Source organism: Haliotis asinina, chromosome 13 (genome assembly GCF_037392515.1).
Source record: "Haliotis asinina isolate JCU_RB_2024 chromosome 13, JCU_Hal_asi_v2, whole genome shotgun sequence".
Classification (NCBI taxonomy): domain Eukaryota; kingdom Metazoa; phylum Mollusca; class Gastropoda; order Lepetellida; family Haliotidae; genus Haliotis; species Haliotis asinina.
Genome location: NC_090292.1, coordinates 21,054,344 through 21,073,215, shown reverse-complemented (window position 1 = coordinate 21,073,215; position 18,872 = coordinate 21,054,344). Strand labels below are relative to the sequence as shown.

At 40.0% G+C, this 18,872-nt stretch overlaps 1 pseudogene; it reads right to left on the bottom strand.

Annotated features, from left to right (window-relative positions):
* Positions 1 to 11,811: 11,811 nt before the first annotated feature.
* On the bottom strand, positions 11,812 to 16,901 carry LOC137259274 (low affinity immunoglobulin epsilon Fc receptor-like; annotated as a pseudogene).
* Between the last annotated feature and the right edge of the window lie 1,971 nt (positions 16,902 to 18,872).

Below are 18,872 nucleotides of genomic sequence, written 5' to 3'. Positions count from 1 at the left end.
TTCAAGACACCATTTATTAATCTTGTTTAAACACAACTGCATTTGTCGTTCAGTAGTATGCATATTTCTCCAACGACGATCCATGAATTGAATTGTTTAAAACTATTTATCTTTACACAAAATACTGCCTTGTGGAACACCCTGATCCTGATTTTAATTATCAGACAGGATAGAATTCACGCGGACTTGAAACTGCCTGCCATATAAAAAGTTGGCCATAAATTGAGGCAAACGGCCTCGCAATCTGAAGCCATGTAAATCTTTTAAAATGCCATATTTCCAGGTTGTGGGACACTTTAGAAAATGAGATGACTTGGCCTAAAAATATTTATTTATATTTCAAATTATTTCACTTTTGTAATTAGCCTAGAGTCCTACACCCAGAAGAACTATAACTATAACTATATTTCTGGTGGAGTATACCATTCGGTTGTCCCTGGTGCTGCAAGACGGAGATCCACTTATGAGCAGCACTGTCTTTATGACACTGCGTGATGGTTGGGGAGCTCAGAGGATGAACCATTAAACCCTAACCATGGAATACCAAACCCCTACCCAAAAATCCAAAACGTCCACTTCACAATGATGATCAGGAACGACCCTCTGTATCTGTTGATTATTGTCCACGGGTTTTAGTTACTGAGACTCTTGATAACAGTCATATCATCCCTGTGCCATTTCTAAAGATACTTCTGGGATAGCAGGAGAAGTCAAAAACATCAAGCGCTTGAGAAATGGTACTCTGTTAATTTAACGTAACAGGAAACAACAAGCGACAAACTTATTATCAAATTGATGTGTTTACTGGGGTCGCAGTTCTGGTTTTAGCTCACAGAACATTGAACACTAGCAAAAGTATTGTCCGAGACCGTGATCATCTCCTTTCAGACATGACTGAGGTCTTTATAGTTTCTGAGCTGTAAGACCAAAGAGTAACATCCGCCAAAAGGTTTACAACCCGAAGAAATAATGACACTGGACTTATCTCTTTTCATTTTCCGCTTCAAATCCTCCCAAGTTAATCAAGGCAGGTTACCTGCAATCTGACTGTATATATATAGTGTCTCATACCATGTAGGGGTATATATATATATATATATATATATATATATATATGGAAGCCATGGTTAAGTGCAGACTGCAAAAATGGTTAAATGCAGACTGCAAAAAAAGCTAGTAAAGAGAAGGAAAAGACGTCTTTTAATGATTAGTAGTTAGTGTCTAGAATTCTTCGTGGATGTACCCTCAAAGGTTCAAGGTGGGTGTCGAAGTATTGTAAAATTATTTTTCTCCTGTGAGGGTAAGTCCCAAAACATTCGTTGTCAGTTTAAGTCTACTGAGTTTTTAATCGCAGTATTCTTGTGATTTTAATTTTGGCTAGCATTGCTTACACTCGCCAGCCTCTGATGGAATGATGTCTATCCAGCTAGGGTCCATGCAGGTAGCAAACGTACTGTAAGTCCCCATGGTCTCTAATCCTAGTATTGTGTTCATCACGATATGGCTGAGATATTGCCGATGTGACGTTAAATATTAACTCACTCACTCACTATTGAAATTGAGTATTTTCATTGAGAACCATTCATAAAAGCTAAAAACGTCATCACTGATCTCTGCTCGTTCTGTGCAATAAAGGATGTATGGACATTTTAGCAACTCCGTGTCTAAGTGACACCTGAAGCTGCCAGAAATGAGTTTGCAGTGACAGAAGAAGTCACACCTGCTTTTACTAGGGCATCAGTCTAACCACCAGCAGAGAACCCAGCGACCGAAAGACAGCCATTTCGATATGGAGACACCCAATCATAACATTTATCCCCTCCAAACTTGTCTGGCCAATGCCACTGGACACGTTTCGCCCAGGCATGGATTTGATCAGCAGGTCTCCTGTAATGACAGGTACTTGGCCTGGGTTCATGTGTGCATCTGTGTCACACACCTGCTTGCTCGTGCCTCGTAGCAGTGACAATCACTTCAAATTCACAAGATTTTTGTATTTTGTATTTGTATATAATAAAATCGTAAAGTCTGTAGCTCTTCTGGGGTGAAAATCATAAAATTGTAAATTCACGTAAACAGGTTTAGGAAAACAAATTCAACGTTATCGTGTATGGTCTACCGTCTTTATTACTATTAGCAAAAGAGCAGGTGTTCTATTTTTTATCTATATATGTTCTTTCTCCAACGTTGGCAAAGACATTAAACATGCATTGGTGTCAAGTATGTAGTTATTCGAATGCATTTGACCTTAAAACTAATACGCCTGTAGAAAGAGGCAATGCTTTGTCTAAATATACTTGAAAATGAGGCACATATGGGAGTCTAAAGGCTTATGTACATGTTAGATAAGGGTAATTATTCCGCTAGTTCATCCTCTTTAATACAATGCAGTTTCAATATTTTTCATAGTGAGTGATAGTACTCATACGAAATGCAGGTATTTGTTTTGCAATAGTTTTTATGTCTCGGGCGTCGGCTGAATTGAAACACACTGGTGTCTATTATAAGGTATCACATCGTGTCTCGGGGTGTTAACAGTCCCGAGTAAGGTTGTATTCCCCTCGCCTCCGCCTCAATGCACCGCACGTTACTAAAGGTTTGTCGATGCACGCTTTTCTCACTTCGCGTCGTCACCGAGGCGTAGCGGGGTGATATAACTTTCGCAGCGGGAGTATACGACTTTTATACTCCCACTGGCGGATCGTGATTGATGTACATGGTATTTGTATCAGAGTCACGTGGACCAATCAAAACTCGACATTCTTACACGAGGCTAGATAAAGCATATTGTCCCCGTGAGACCTCAGAAACAATGGATATATTTATGTGCAGCCGGGTCCAGTCCCTATTTACCACGCGTTTATGCAGTTCTAACATTAGGCAGTTTGCTGATGAATCGTACATTTCTTCCGAATTCGTGTAAACCTAATTTGGCATTCTCTCTCTTGGAGCTGTCAGCTCTCTCAAGAGTGTTATGTGGAAATGACCGGTGAAGCCTGAGGCTAATCTTACCTTCCCACACTTAAAAAGGCAGAACCAAGTGTGTACTGCTTGACTATGTAATTTTCCCTACATGGGATATATATTTCTGAGATCAACATATTGTGTGGAAAAATCACAGGCGAATAACAGACAACTAAAGGTAATCGGTGGTCAGACCCGCTGGCTAGGTTGACACATGTCGTCAGTTCCCAGTTGCGACGATCGATGCTCATGCTATTGATCACTGTATTTTATGGTCCAATACAGTGCTCATGCTGTTGATCACTGGATTTTCTGGTCCATTTCAGTGTTCATGCTGTTGATCACTGGATTTTCTGGTCCATTTCAGTGCTCATGCTTTTGATCACTGGATTTTCTGGTCCATTTCAGTGCTCATGCTGTTGATCACTGGATTTTCTGGTCCATTTCAGTGCTCATGCTGTTGATCACTGGATTTTCTGGTCCATTTCAGTGCTCATGCTGTTGATCACTGGATTTTCTGGTCCATTTCAGTGCTCATGCTGTTGATAAGTATTCAGTCATATTATACTGCCTGTGGAATAAGAGCGGCTACTAACTTGTCATATGATGTCCATGCTTGCCATAAAAGGTGACTATGCTTGTCGTAAGAGGTGACTATGCTTGTCGTAAGAGGTGACTATGCTTGTCGTAAGAGGTGACTAACGGGATCGGGTGGTCAGGCTCCCTGACTTGGTTGACACGTCATCGGTCCTGGGTCCACACACTCACTGTGTGCGTTACTCAGTGCTCACCGCGCGCTTAATGCAAAACGAAACACGCGTTACCAAGTAAAACGGAACTGAGATAAACGTAAGCAACCCGTCAATCCTTGGTGCACTTTGGTCTTGAATCACTCGGTGAGGTTAATACATTGTTTAACTATCCCTTATCATCCAGGTTAGAATTGATCTACAGCAACCCACATTTGTCATAAGAGGCGACTAACTGATTTTGGTGCTCAGACTCGCTGACTTGGTTGGCACATTTCATTATAATTCAGTTGCATAGATCGATACTCATGCTCTTGATCACCAGGCCGTCTTGTGTAGATTTGATTATTTACAGATCCCTGTCGTAACCACGGTCCCTGGTGTGATGATCGATGGCAATTTTACGATATTACTGATTTAAAAACTGATATATATTATTTTTTTCGCCATGATATACTTGAAACATTACCGATGTGATGTAAATGGACTCACTCACTAAATGTACATCATACAATATGCAATGCTGAGTGGCGCGTTAAACAACTGTTACTAGAATGCATTTTCTGTAAATTGTAATATTGATTACGTAATAATTATTATTTGGGTCACAATGTTTAAAGTTTTGAGTGATTGTTATTATGGGTCAGTGCCATTAGTACTTTATCGGCAGGCGTATAAGGTAGTTCTCTAGAGTTACCTCCCTTTTGATAATGTTTCGAGGAAAACAAGAGGCTGGCCGAGAGAATTCTACGTTGATGGCGATGTTCGAAAGTGCTCGATAGGTCTTGAATTAATGACTTTGTATATAAAGGCTGGTTGTCTTGACGACACGGATACACGCAGATATACTGGAGTACATATCTGCCAGCCTCTCCATCAACGTTTGACCTACATAACCCGCTGCCTGACCGCTCGCAGTGTTAGATTCAGGAAGACTGTTTCTTACTCTCAAAACAAGACTTCGGTGGGTTGACATTAAATTTGTGGCCCAATACTTAAGAATTGACTCATTTATATTGTACATGAAACCTCTCTTGTGAATCTTTTGCATCTTGCCTTTGTTTTGGCTGAATACAACTCATTGAAAATATCAGATTTCCCAGTGTTGTATTTTGCTGGTTCTGAGGGAATTTTGATTATTGATATTCAAATGTAGAATAAACAGTGTAAGTATTAAATTTTTACAGTGACATTATGATGAAATTACTTGCAAAAATATCCATGTTAAGGTACAGCACACATGAACGTGGGTCATGGATCATGGATCATGGATCTGACAGTCCTGATTTCAAGCTTCTCAGATGATCTGATAAGGTAAACGCCTAATATAACTGAAATTTCCGGAACCATTAAAATTATATAATTTATCTTTTGGCCCTATATTTCTTTTAATAGTTAACGAACCAATACAAAGTGTGCTAAAGACCTAGGCAAATCAGCTCTATTGCTTGACAAGTCTTACCTTGTTGGGGTCCTCTGCTCGGTTTCCTCTTGTTACTGTCAGTTACGGCATTTGCGGAGACGGGTGCTAGGAAAAAAATAAGTAAAAGATTACGCAACTGTTGTAACCTAAATACATTTGATAAAACGATGAAGATTATTCCCCTATGTCGAACAATGAAACCTTAATTATTCGGCAATAATATTCTGTTGATTAACGTAGAAACTCGGAAATAATATTGTATTGATTAACATAGAAACTCGACAATAATATTCTATTGATTAACATAGAAACTCGGAAATAATATTTTTCAATAACCCTAAACTATCGAGGAACAAAAATATTCCTGTAGCCTTATTGTAAACAAAATGAGAATCTTCCCACTTGCAAAATGAATTATTTGAAAATGAGTGAGTGCTCAGCATTATTCCAGCTATATGGTGGCGGTCTGTAAATATCGCATATGTTACAGTATGATATTAAAATTCGACAAAAGAGTTTGTGAACACTCGAGTCGGCACAAACTCAAACCATAATTGAACGAGAATTAAAACAGGGATTATCAGTAATGAAAAGTACAAGTTAGTTAATGTGGTTCTCGTCATGCCGAAGACATGTGTGAAACCCATCGTGTCCCTCGTTGTGATATTGTCTGAATAACCCGTGAAGGTGCCGGGGTAGAATAGGCCTTCAGCAACCTAAGCTTGCCATAAAAGGCGACTATGCTTGTCGTAAGAGGCGACTAATGGGATCGGGTGGTCAGGCTCGCTGACTTGGTTGACACAGGTCATCGGTTCCCAGTTGCGCAGATCGATGCTCATGTTGTTGATCACTGGATTGTCTGGTCCACACTCGATTATTTACAGACCGCCGCCATATGGATGGAATATTGCTGAGTGCGGCGTAAAACTAAACTTACTCACTCACCATTGTCTGAATATAGCTAAAATTGGCGTAATACTATACTCATTCACTCACTAGTTAATATGGGCTAATACCACAATGGCGACTCACCCGCCCACCTCAGTCGTGGTGAACCACACAGGTTGTATGCTATTTTTTGTTTACGAAGCGTCTGACCTACTCGGTGAACTGTCACCACCAACGATATCCAGCAAATGACGAAGTTAAGGAGGGTGAGCGACGTTTCGGTGACTGTTCAACGTTGTTATTTATACAATGCATGCGTGACTACTGCATTCAAACATGCACAAAGACATGCTTCTTAACGGTGACAGAACGTACACTGTTCATCCACAAACTCTTAAGGTGACTCGGAAACTCGGAAAATATGTTCTAAAATTTTTCAAAACTATCAAACGACGCCTGAAACCACAAGACATGTATGTTGCCTGGTTTTGTGAAGAACCAATTACGGTGGTCAGAGAGTGCTGTGGATACGAGCACAACCACCATGTCGTGCCAAGGGTATGGAAAGGTTTAGGTTCATCATTTCGCTGAGACGTTTTCTAGAACTACTATATAATGTACTATATTTTAACAAACTGGTACTCTACAACTTATATAAAGGGGCCTGACATGCCGATGGATAGGCTCAGACCCATCCTGCATCCCGCAGAGGTGATATAGAGTATTAGGCAAAGGGATGTTATCCACTGAACTGATGGCAAAGACACAAGTGTACAACCCACGGCAAACAGGTTGCTTAACTTGGTCGTCCCATTAAACCATCAGTGGAATGTCTGGTTACATTTTACGCCATGTCCCCACGGTGTTTGAATACGATGCGCCTTATTCAAGAAGTGACAGCTATATACTTTCTGTAAACCTGGAACAAGGTATACATATGAAGGTGAGGATCCTCTGTTCTGCATCCTTGTGATGAAAGAATCACGGTCAAGCATGTCTTGCTTGACTGTGTTGAATATTCCATCACAAGGGATAAGTTTATTTAATCAGAAACTATGAAGGATCTTTTTAGTAATGTGAATTCTCATTAATTAATGCATTTTTAAAAGAATTAGATTTGTTAAATGAGTTGTAAATAGATATTTTTTAGTATTGGTTGTCTATATTGTTAAATGAGATTGTTAGTGTAAAAGTATTGTAAAATTATTGCCCTCCTGAGAGGGTAAGTCCCAAAAGGTTTTATGTAAATTTAGTTCTACCAAACTTTTAATCGTAGTATATTTGTTGTTTTTAATAATGGCTAAATTTCAGAATAATCGCCAATAACTGAACAGATGGTGTAAATCTAACTAGGGTCGATGAAGGTAGCAAAGGTACTAGGAGTCTCCATGGTCACTAGTATGGTGATGTATCTTCAGCTGTTGGCAATCTATTGCCCGTATTTTCATTATTGAATTGTCCAAATAGTGATATTATTTTAACTTTCCACACTAGTTTTGATTGCAACTGTGATATTCTAGTCGTTTTACTGTCCTTTGATGACAGGGTTTTAGAATGTATACACATTTCATATCAATATCAAACATGTTCTCGTCACGATATGGCTGAAATATCGCTGATGTGACTTTAATATGAACTCACCCACTTTAAACGTGGATACTCTCGCTTCATGTGTGGGGGATAAGTGATATTTACAATGAAACTAAAGAGATTTGAATATGTATCTATATGTATATGTGAATTTGGGGCGACAGAGTAGCCAAGTGGTTGCAGCATTCGCCGGCCGTCACTCCGAGGACTCAGTATGCCATCCTGTGTATAGAGTGTTCAAACCATTTCTAGTGCCTAAGTCTCGATAAGACCAGCATATTGCTACAAGCAATGAAGAACCAAATTCATCCATTAATGGGAATTATTGTAATATGTCTCCCTTGCATCATAAAATGCATTTCCCTCTGTTTTAGAAATGTTTGACTAAACTAAAACTACAATGAGAACTTCATAAACTAAGATTGATGTCATAACATACCACATTTTAGTCGGTGCTTCTCAGAGTGCAGCTGGCGCCTGGGGTCATAGAGACTCTCAACCTCCCCGTCAAAGAAGACCAGATGTTGAGAGTTGAAATACATTGCACACAACGCAAAACTTTTCAGTCTTGAAAACGCTGAGACCTCAATAATGTTAATGTTTTGCATCGCACTTAAATTAGCACGGCTGCCAAAGTATGACTGGATGAGTCCAATTGCTTCTCCGTAAAGATGTCCTGTGAACATCAGCAGAACTAGACAAACAGAGTGCATTGGCAACATGTTTAGATGATGATGTGTTCAGTGCGGCTTCCTTGTATGAGCAGTGCAGGTAACACGGACGTGTTTTTATTCTGCAGTTAATTCACACAATTATAATACCCTCTATATTCCACCAATCCCGGTGAAGTGTCAATATTGATTTGAAGATGGCTGGTTTTACAGTATTTCATAATTGATGAGCCGTGTGGTTGGTTCAGATCATTCGGAAAATATTATTTGTAAGGTCTCGTGTGTTAAATGATGTATGACCCAAAGCCCCTCTTGACAATAGCCCCTCGCTAGTTTGAACACCCCCGTCAAAAGGTCTTCGATTCATGTATTTCACTTACGCAAAACAAACACATCATACCTATTACACCGTGATCAATGTAATTTCCCAAACTTTACCTGAGCTGATTGAGCATGTGTGTCTGCGTGCGTGCGTGCGTGCGCGCGCGCACGTGTGTGTTAATCTTTATCTTTAACCTTTTAGTCCTCAATCTTGGAGCAGCGTTTGTCCCGAAGGGCTGTTTGGTCCAGGGAGTTTTGTAGCAAGGGGGTGTTTTCCTGAGGGGCTAGACCCGTATTTACCTTGCCTAAAGCAGTGAATGGGAGGATGTTCTTTTTTCAGTCACAAGGAACTATAGCCCATCCAGCGATGATGTTTGCCAATTCCATTATGGTAGGGACCTCCCTCGGGACCACCCCTCTCTATTTAGCTTCATTTAATGATCATCTACATTGCTATTAAACATCATCTTCTGCCAAAACCTCGGAGACGTGTTTTCTCCGATAGACTTAGGACAAGAGAGAACATATCCTAAGTTAGGGTATGCTAGTACTAGTCTGTCCTTCAAGGTTTTCTTTGAACAAAGAGAACGACCCAGTTTCCCGAGGCCTGGGGATTACTTTTGCAAGCAAAACCGATGAGGAGGTTTTGATCCAACCAACCAACCCAGTTAGCACAGTGGCCAAGCAACACTCATTCACATTTGGAATATTTGCAACCTGAAGAATTTCATGTGAGCAAGGCTTGGTGGGAGATGGTTGGTCGCTGGGAAGCAGTGGGTACGCATACCAACAGTATAACATCTCTCACCGTAAAACCCGAAACACAAGTGAAAGGAAAATCGGACTCATCGGAAAATGAGATTTCTTTGTCCTCACAAATCTGGAGGACACGTACTATTTGAATATGGAAACATTTGCAAAATAATAGTCTGCACTGCAAACTGCCTACCACTTCATAATGGTCTTGATGGCAATGACGACGATGAAAATGAAAATGAGCAGGACGATTCTTATTTTTTGATTCGTGAAAATGAAAAACAAAGAAATAGTTTTGGAGTTTGAAACAATTTAATTTGAAGCTACATTTTTGAGGAAATGAAAGTTCAACGGAAAACGAGAAACATATGAAGTTAAAAATGTATAATTGTTGTACACAAATAAATATATGTATACTATTGCTAACAAACCGGCATGGTATATCGATTGCCATGATTTCAATATATGGTTTTAACAGTGATATACATGTACTAGTATTTATATAGTAATGTATTTCATAACATTTGAAATAAAACAGGAGAATGTTCACTGGATTTAACGTGGCCTTAACCTGTCTACATTTCAAGTTACTCTTTTGTCAGGGAACGCTTTACGAAAGTTTGAGAATTGGTTAGCAAATGCTGTTGGACTACCCGGGGTAGAATAGACCTTCAGCAACCCATGCTTGCCATAAAAGGTGACTATGCTTGTCGCATAAGAGGCTACTAACGGGATCGGATGGTCAGGTTCGCTGACTTGGTTGACACATGTCATCGGTTCCCAATTGCGCAGATCGATGCTCATGTTGTTGATCACTGGAATGTCTGGTCAACCAATGGGAAAAGAACACTAGTCAGCAGTGGACGCATCCGTAAATACGGTCTGTGTCATATCAAATTGGTTTAACATAATAAGGATTGGAAATCTACCTCAGTATTTGTTCACCTACTGTGTAAAATTCACCATGCAGTGTAACATTCTTTTTATCAATGAAATGATGTTTTGGGTTATCACGGATTTCAGGTTTAAAGACTCGTCAAGATCCGGGTTAGAATTGGTCTTCAACAACCTGTCCATGTAAGAGACGGCTGACGGGATCGAGTGGTCGTCAGCAACCCATGTTTGTAAGAAGCGACTAACTGGATCTCGTGGTTGACACGTGTCATCGTATCCCAATTGCTTAAATCCATGCTCGACTGTTGATCACTTGATTGTCTGGTCCAGAGTAACTTATTTACAAACTGCCGCTATATAGCTGGAATATTGCTAAATGCCGCACTAGACAAATAACTAACCAACCAACCGGAATCCTGTTGATGTTTGTCTAGTACCCACAGTGCGGGAAACTCATAACTCCGTCACTGTCATGTGAAGACAACCCGACCTTTGAAAACGTGGTCTTACATTGAAGTAATGCATTCGTTTTGTAACACAAACCTGAATACGTTTATAGTTATTCATAAGGGTTGTGTGTGCAATGATGAGAAATATAACCTTTTTCAGGGCATTGGAACTAGTTCTATTATGGCGAAGTCACATGGATTTAATTGTAATTGTAGGTATGTGTATATGATTGTATTGAGGATCATGGTGCATTTTCATACAGCAGTGTGGTGGTACATTCGCTCGATCAAGAATTACTTTTTATGATGGACTCCAGTACATATGAGTTGTTATGTGTAGATACTATTTGGACATTCATCATAGTGAGTTAAAATTTAAAGTCACTTTGGCAATACTTCAGCCATATCGTGACTAAAACAATATATAGGGTAACAATAATGAAAGATAGATTTTATCATCCAAAACTGTATTCTACAGGAGATATCGCCTGTGTGAGATCAGACGATATCTCTTGGGACATACCGCTTTGACAGTAGATTTTGCACCATGTCCTGACAATGCCAAGCATCATGAACTTGATGACGTCACAGTGCTATGACATCATTGCACTGCAAAACTAACGCCAGTGCTGTGTAGAGAGATGTACATTTTTCATTGAAACCTAATGAAGAGTGATTTTGGATGATAAATAGAATCTCACTATCGTGTCTACTGATATCAATGACATCAACTCTTGTTGATAAGGTAAAAATATCCTCGGCAAGTCTCGGATATTTGTTACTTTATCAACCCGTGTTGATATATATAATATCAGTAGATACTTGGGTGAGATTCTCTATATACAACCCTGTCCACAATGGACAGTAACATAACTAGAATATCACAGATATACATCTAGTATTTAAATCTAAAACATTTTAGCTATTGGGGACATCACAATATAAAAACAGGCTATAGATTCCCAAGAACTGGACATTCACCATACCATGTATAAGTAATGCAAGATAGACCAACTGCATGCAGGCAAATAGAGACATCACTGTCTATCGCGTTGTATCTGGTGTATCACAGTCTCATATTAGATTCTCAAAATCTGCACCTGACTTCTCATTCCTTCCTACTCTCAGATTTCACAGGGGTATCTCACAGACAGCTCTACGAACATAAACGTTGCAAGGTAAGTCACGCAATTCACCTCTGAACAACTGCACGCAGTTGCCTCCGTTGTCCGGTTCGCCTGAGTACCATTTCCAGGCATAAGTAGAACCGTCCTCCCAGGTAAACAAGTTGTTGACTTTCTGCATTCCAACGACGAAAGTGTTTGGCACATCAGCTGCAACGATAAACGTCAAAGAGACTGCAACATCCACCAGTTGTTCTTAAGGACACGGGTATTGTTACATGTATATCGTCTAAGGAAAGCAATGTCCTTTGGTAGACATGACCTCAAGTCTATGATGAAATGTGCTTCACTAGTCAAGATCGCATACATACTGTTTCTACCTTAAAAATGGAAAGGGAGTTATATGTCAATGTTAGAACATTCGACGCGCTATCCTCAAATGAAATACTTCATGATGTCACCCTTGGTGCTGAACTTCTGTAAAGTTATTGCCCGCTGACGGTGACACATCAGGTCATCTCAATGTTAAAGAATGCCACATAAAAACTAGTGTTTTGATTCCCAGATGTCATGTGATACCCAGTGCTAGACATGGTCATCAGTAATCAATGCTTTAACGACAATAACTCTTGTTAAGACTTGAGTGCACGCATAGGTATTAGAAATCCTAGATTTGCAAGTTGGAGTGAGAGAAACTTCTTTGATGTGGATCCAGTCATATCTGAGTAGCCGGAGCCAAGAAGTGTCAGTTAAGGGTGTTACTTCATCGACACTTGAGTTAACCTATATACTTCCTCAAGGGTCGGTCTTTGGACCGAGTCTGTTCCTGCTTTATGTGAACTCGCTACCAACAGTTATCAACAATCATTGTTGCTGCGACGGTGGATATGCAGACGACACCCAACTCAGTCCCATCTTGAGACGGAGTTCAGTTCAGGCAGACATTCAGATTGTGTCTGACTGGATTGCATCTAGAATGATACCGCTTACTGACAGTAAGACTGAACTGTTGATAGCCGGTAGTCATAGGTAAACTGCAGAGTGTATCAGTATCTGGTGTGAATGTAGCATCCTCTGTCATTCAGATTATCCGAATGTCGTACACTGTACACCTCTGCAAGGTGTCTAAGATACCAGAATCAACACGCACTTACTTATGGTCTACGGTCAGGAGACCTGTGCCTACACTGCAGCATTATTTAGCAATTCACTGCCACCTGACATCAAATGTGCCGAATAACTGAACTCTGTGATGTCCCTTCTAAAAATCCTCTCTTCTTCCGTTCTAACTCCAACTAACTTTCTAACTTTCTGTGGACATTGTACATATATTTACCCTTTTTGCAGATCCTTGTACATAGATTTACCTTTCTGTCAATATCCTTGTACATAAATTTACCCTTTTTAAAGATCCTGCACATACATGTACCTTTTGTGAAGACCCTTGTACATAGACTTACCTTTTTGAAGATCCTTGTACATAGACTTACCCTTTTTGAAGATCCTTGGTCGAGCATTGAATGGACGGGTACAGGCCCACTATTATTATTATTAGGAGGAGGAGGTGACTAATGGGATCAGGTGGCCACCTCGTGGACATGGTTCATACTTGTCATCGTGTCCAAGTTCTAGTATTCATATAGTTGGGATAGTGCTGAGCCCAGGTGTTTACCAACCAACCAACCAACCGTTGACCAAAGGTATGGCGTAAGACATTTTGGTTAAGCATGCATGAAGCTGAAGCAAAGTCGATGGTGTTGTGATCGTGATCAATATCCGAGTTTTACCGCAATCCACATAGCCGGATGAAAAAAACAGTTACTGTTTCAATACTTATGTGGTTTAGTTAGTAACGGAAGTGTGAAAAAGACTTATTGACATATGTTTACGTATTCTCATTGCTATATGTCTGCAATACTGCTGATGTAGTACAATTCTAACTCACACACTCAGTCCCTCAACTGAAATTACAGGTGTGCCGTATATAACAAATTATATATATTATGGCTCACAATGGGGATAGTATGTTCAGAGGACTGCAAGCACTTACCTTGACTCTGGAATAAGGCAATGTACTCCTGTTTCTCCTGACTTTTGAGGACGATCAGGCGGCCACCTTCAGCTTGACACAGAGCATGGTGCCGAGTCCAGATCTCGATGATCGGAATAAACTTGTAACACAACCGTGGAGACAATACAGATGTGTACCCTTTAGATACAGGACATGGGTCTGGATCGGGAAGTGCTGAAAGTGAATGGTGTGGTTTACATCTTTGCCTCTTGTTGCACCTAACCTGGCCGGCAAAAGAAAGTATACACGGTTTTCAAGAAGTCATTATCATTGACCCAGAGTACCTAGACACACAAGTATAATACTGCATAATACAGTAAGTCACTTATCTAAATCTAGCAATGTGTTCTCTCTAATCGTTACTTGTATCTCAGATGTTACAGAGACAACACTTTGACTCATCCTGAGCTGGAAGATCACACTCTTCGACATAAAATGTTGGCGTAAGACATGGGGAAGTTCACTGTAGACCCTGAAAAACAGTTTTCAGTCACACAGGGGATAAGCAGGTACAAAGTTACACTCCACATACGTTCACTACCATAACTTTGGTATCCTGTATGTCCACCCTTTGCATCATCACAGGGTCGCAGCCTCCTTCTAGCCGGAGACGACCCGTGAAGGTCCCGGGGTAGAATAGGCCTTCACCAACCCATGCTTGCCATAAAAACCGACTATGCTTGTTGTAAGAGGCGACTAACGGGATCGGGTGGTCACTCTCGCTGACGTGGTTGACACATGTCATCGGTTCCCAATTGCGCAGATCGATGCTCATGTTGTAACCTATCCGCACACTAATATTTATACCCTTAGTGCATGTGTAACCTATTTATACTCTTAGTGCATGTGTAACCTATTTATACCCTTAGTGCATGTGTAACCTATTTATACCCTTAGTGCATGTGTAACCTATTTATACCCTTAGTGCATGTGTAACCTATCCGCACACTGATATTTATACCCTTAGTGCATGTGTAACCTATTTGTACCCTTAGTGCATGTGTAACCTATTTATACCCTTAGTGCATGTGTAACCTATCCGCACACTGATATTTATACTCCTGGTGTATGTGTAACCTATCTGCACACTAATATTTATACTCTTAGTGCGTGTGTAACCTATCCGCCCACTGATATTTATACCCTTAGTGCACGTGTAACTCTGAAAAAGGCCTCAGAACATGGTTTATGCAATTTACCCCTTCCACATTATTTTTTTATAACGTGCACGTAAATGTCACTGCAGGTGTCCTATTTGCAACGTTGGGTCGACATATTTCAGTGTATAATTTACCTACAGAAATATTTCTTTAAATAGTGAAATCGTAACTTTTGGTATACGTTGTTTTGCTGCTCAGTTTTTGTTGCGTTTATGTACGCAAAATGACATTGGGGTTCACAGCTGACAGTGCTGAATATTTTAGTTCAATATATGCATGTCCTCAATGAGGACTTCAGCAACTTATGCTTGCCATAAAAGGCGACTCTGCTTGTCGTAAGAGGTGACTAACGGGATCGGGTGGTCAGGCTTGCTGACTTGGTTAGCACATGTCATCGGTTCTCAATGGCGCAGATCGATGCTCATGTTGTTGATCACTGGATTGTGTGGTCCAGACTCGATTATTTACAGACCTACGCCATATAGCTGTAACATTGCTGAGTGCGGCGTAAAACTAAACTCACTCACTCACCCACTCCTCAATGAGGAAGTTATAATAGTCTTTGATTAGAGAGTCCATGCAGGTAGCAAATGTACTGTAGGTCCCCATGGTCCTTAGTGATCTACCTTCAGGTGTCGGCAATCTATAGCCTGATTTTATATTGTATTGTCCAAATAGTGATATTAGTTTCCACACTAGTTTTAATCCCATTTCTGATATTCTAGTTGTTTACTGTCCTTCGTTGACATATATTTCCTTTCAGTATTAAATGTTCTCGTCACGATATGGCTGAGATATTGTCGATGTGACGTTAAATATTAACTCACTCACTCACTTCGATCAGAGAAATGAAATGATGAGCTGGAAATTATATTTATAGTTAGTAGATAATAATAGGAAAGACACTTGGGACTCCTTTCACAATGCAATAAGGTGATCGTAATTCACTAAGGTAACCTGCAATGTTACAGAATGGCAGTTAAGGTTAACCTTAGTAAAGGTTGCTTCGTGAAAGGAGCCCCAGGACAACAATATGCATATTTTTAGAAAGGTATTTATGATGGTTGTCTCAGATCTTCCATTGACGAATTCTCCTACACGGACCTTGCTATTTGCTGCTATATATTTATATTCCGTAAGCACCATATATTCAGTGAATGAGACCCAATGTCTCATTGGTACATTGTGTGAGGCTGCTTTCTCATGTCCCCAAAAGTGTATTGCTCGAATATTGCTCTTTAACACTTTGGATGAAATCCGATTGAAGATCCCACAATTAAACAACTGTAAACATACATAAACATAGCCAAAACTGTCAGGTTCCTTTGCCCATAGAGTAATCTTCTTTAATCAGTAAAATTCATAAATATACTAAAATATTTGTCAAATTTTAAGCAAATGCACTTGTTGTTATTCCAAATATTTACTGTTCTTAAAACATCACAATATCGCTTTTGTGTTACTTCTGCCGAAATACTTCTGGTGTAAAATATTGTGTCCCCACTCACATGATAAATGTTAAATCATTTTTGAAATGATGCATGATCTCACCGCTTGCCTTGATGAAGTGCTTGGCTCCCTGGGCAGATTTTCCAGAGGATGTAAGAGTAGATCTGTACATACTGCACGTACCCTCCAGGAAGGTGACTGCAGCACACAGTCCGTCCTCAGCACAGAGACGAGCACGTCTCTTGATTGAAAGACGCATGTGTCCTAGACGGGTGTTCTCTTGCCTTTAGACTGTGAAGTGCAACCTGGCTGTCAAAACGATGCCAAGAAGAGACGTTTCCTGCATGCACGACTGGGATGAATGCAATGGTCAGACAGAGCACAACATCCATGTTGCTTCAGTGTAGCGCGGTACCAACTACCGTATGTCTTTATGTGTGTACTCAATGTAACCAGATATAATCGTATCAGTTAAAGCTCTCTAACAAAGTAAGGGGAGTTCTGTTACTTCCCAGGTATTCTTGAATATTCTTGAATGTCGATACAAACAAGATTTAATTAGCTGAAAAACATTGGCCTAGTCGGATGGTTTTATTACTAGGTATGGATTTATATTTGTGTAAACTATAAATATTATTGATTTCAACCAGTAAAGTCAATAGGCGGGGCTGATTGCTGATTGTGTTCAATGAAATGAAGTATTTATTGTTTTAAACCAGAGGAATTAGCTGGCTTACCCGAATCCTAATGATGCCTCGTTATTAATGGTCTGTTTAACACTCGGTTTTTATCACACTGTATGACCCTTTCAATTTCATTTGTTAGTATCACATCAGCCAATACACTTTAGAAGATGTTCGTCAACTCCTTTGACAATGGTGGAATCTGCTGATGGTTATCTTGGATTCCAGAATCTCCTCACATTTTTCCTTGGTTTGTGAGAATGGTTTTCTTGGATGACCTATTTTCAGTGAATACAGAATGAAATGTTTAATTTTACGGACGTTTCAATGAGAGTACCAGATGCGTCTGATCCCCTTTGATATATGTTTGTCTGTATAGTGTTCGTTTCATCAGAATACTGTACACGGCATTAGTTATATATAACAACACTAGAATCACCGACCCGTGAAGGTCCGGACTAGAATAGGCCTTCAGCAACCCATGCTTGCCATAAAAGGCGAGTGTGCTTGTCGTGAGAGGCGACTAACGGGATCGGACCACCGCCATACAGCTCGAATATAGCTGAGTGCGGCGTAAAACTAAACTCACTAACTCATTTACTCTTCAAGAGCATAAACTACATTGCAGGAAAAAAGAAGGGCCTTGTCTTCTCTTCAGTGCCCACTGCCTTGACGATATTATCCCTGTAAAGATCAAAGGTAACATATTTTAGGACGTTCTGGTACGGTGGTAAGAGAGTTGCTTGCGGCCCTGGGAAAGTTCCAGATGTACATATCGCCTGTTTACGTGTGACAAACAGGGCATAGCATGCTGGTTAAACCGTAGACCTGCTCGTCACGCGGAAAACCCGGGTTATCCTGCTGCACCTTCTGTTACTGTGCCACTACCTTTAGGGCAATCTGAAGAGATTTTCCGAAAGAAAACAACTTTTAAAAGCATAACCCATGGAGTGAGTGTGGGAGTAGATTGATAGAAAATCAAATGCTGTGAACAATATTCGCATACACGCGCATACCTAATAAATGTATCACCTGATGTGTGAGTGATTTTATGTTGCTTAAAGACGTATGGGCACTTCTTTGAGATAATGTGAGTGTCCAAATGTGTATGGGAACACCCTAAAATTTGACAGTCATATATAAACCTAAATATGACTTAACCATTACCTACCTGTGGAGACTGGCCGGTGAACAATAGTCTTAAAGATAATCGTGTATGTAAAATATTTAACCCGCAGTTGGAGATGAGTTTCACTACTTGTTCAGGTGTTACGCTTTTCAGCAACGGCGATAGCGGTACACGCCTCGGTATGTCAATACCTGCCCCAACCTTTGTACACTTAAAAGATTATTTTGTTCAAAGAAAGCTAAAAATGTTAAAATTGTCAACATTTATCAAATGCATCAACAAAAGTTTAGATATAGATACATGTACTTAAATGTTTGTATCACTCTCCAAAGGCATCTGTGCATGTATGAATGTATGTGTGTGTGTGTGTTCGTACGTACACACGTGCATATGTCCATGTATATGTATGAATATGTATATTGTTTATACATCATTCTGTCTCATGTATATATATCTCACCAATGCCATCCTGATGTATATTTGTATACAAGTTGTATTGTATTGTATTGTATTCAGCCATGTACCACCGTCGGTGGAAGTTGAGAAATATA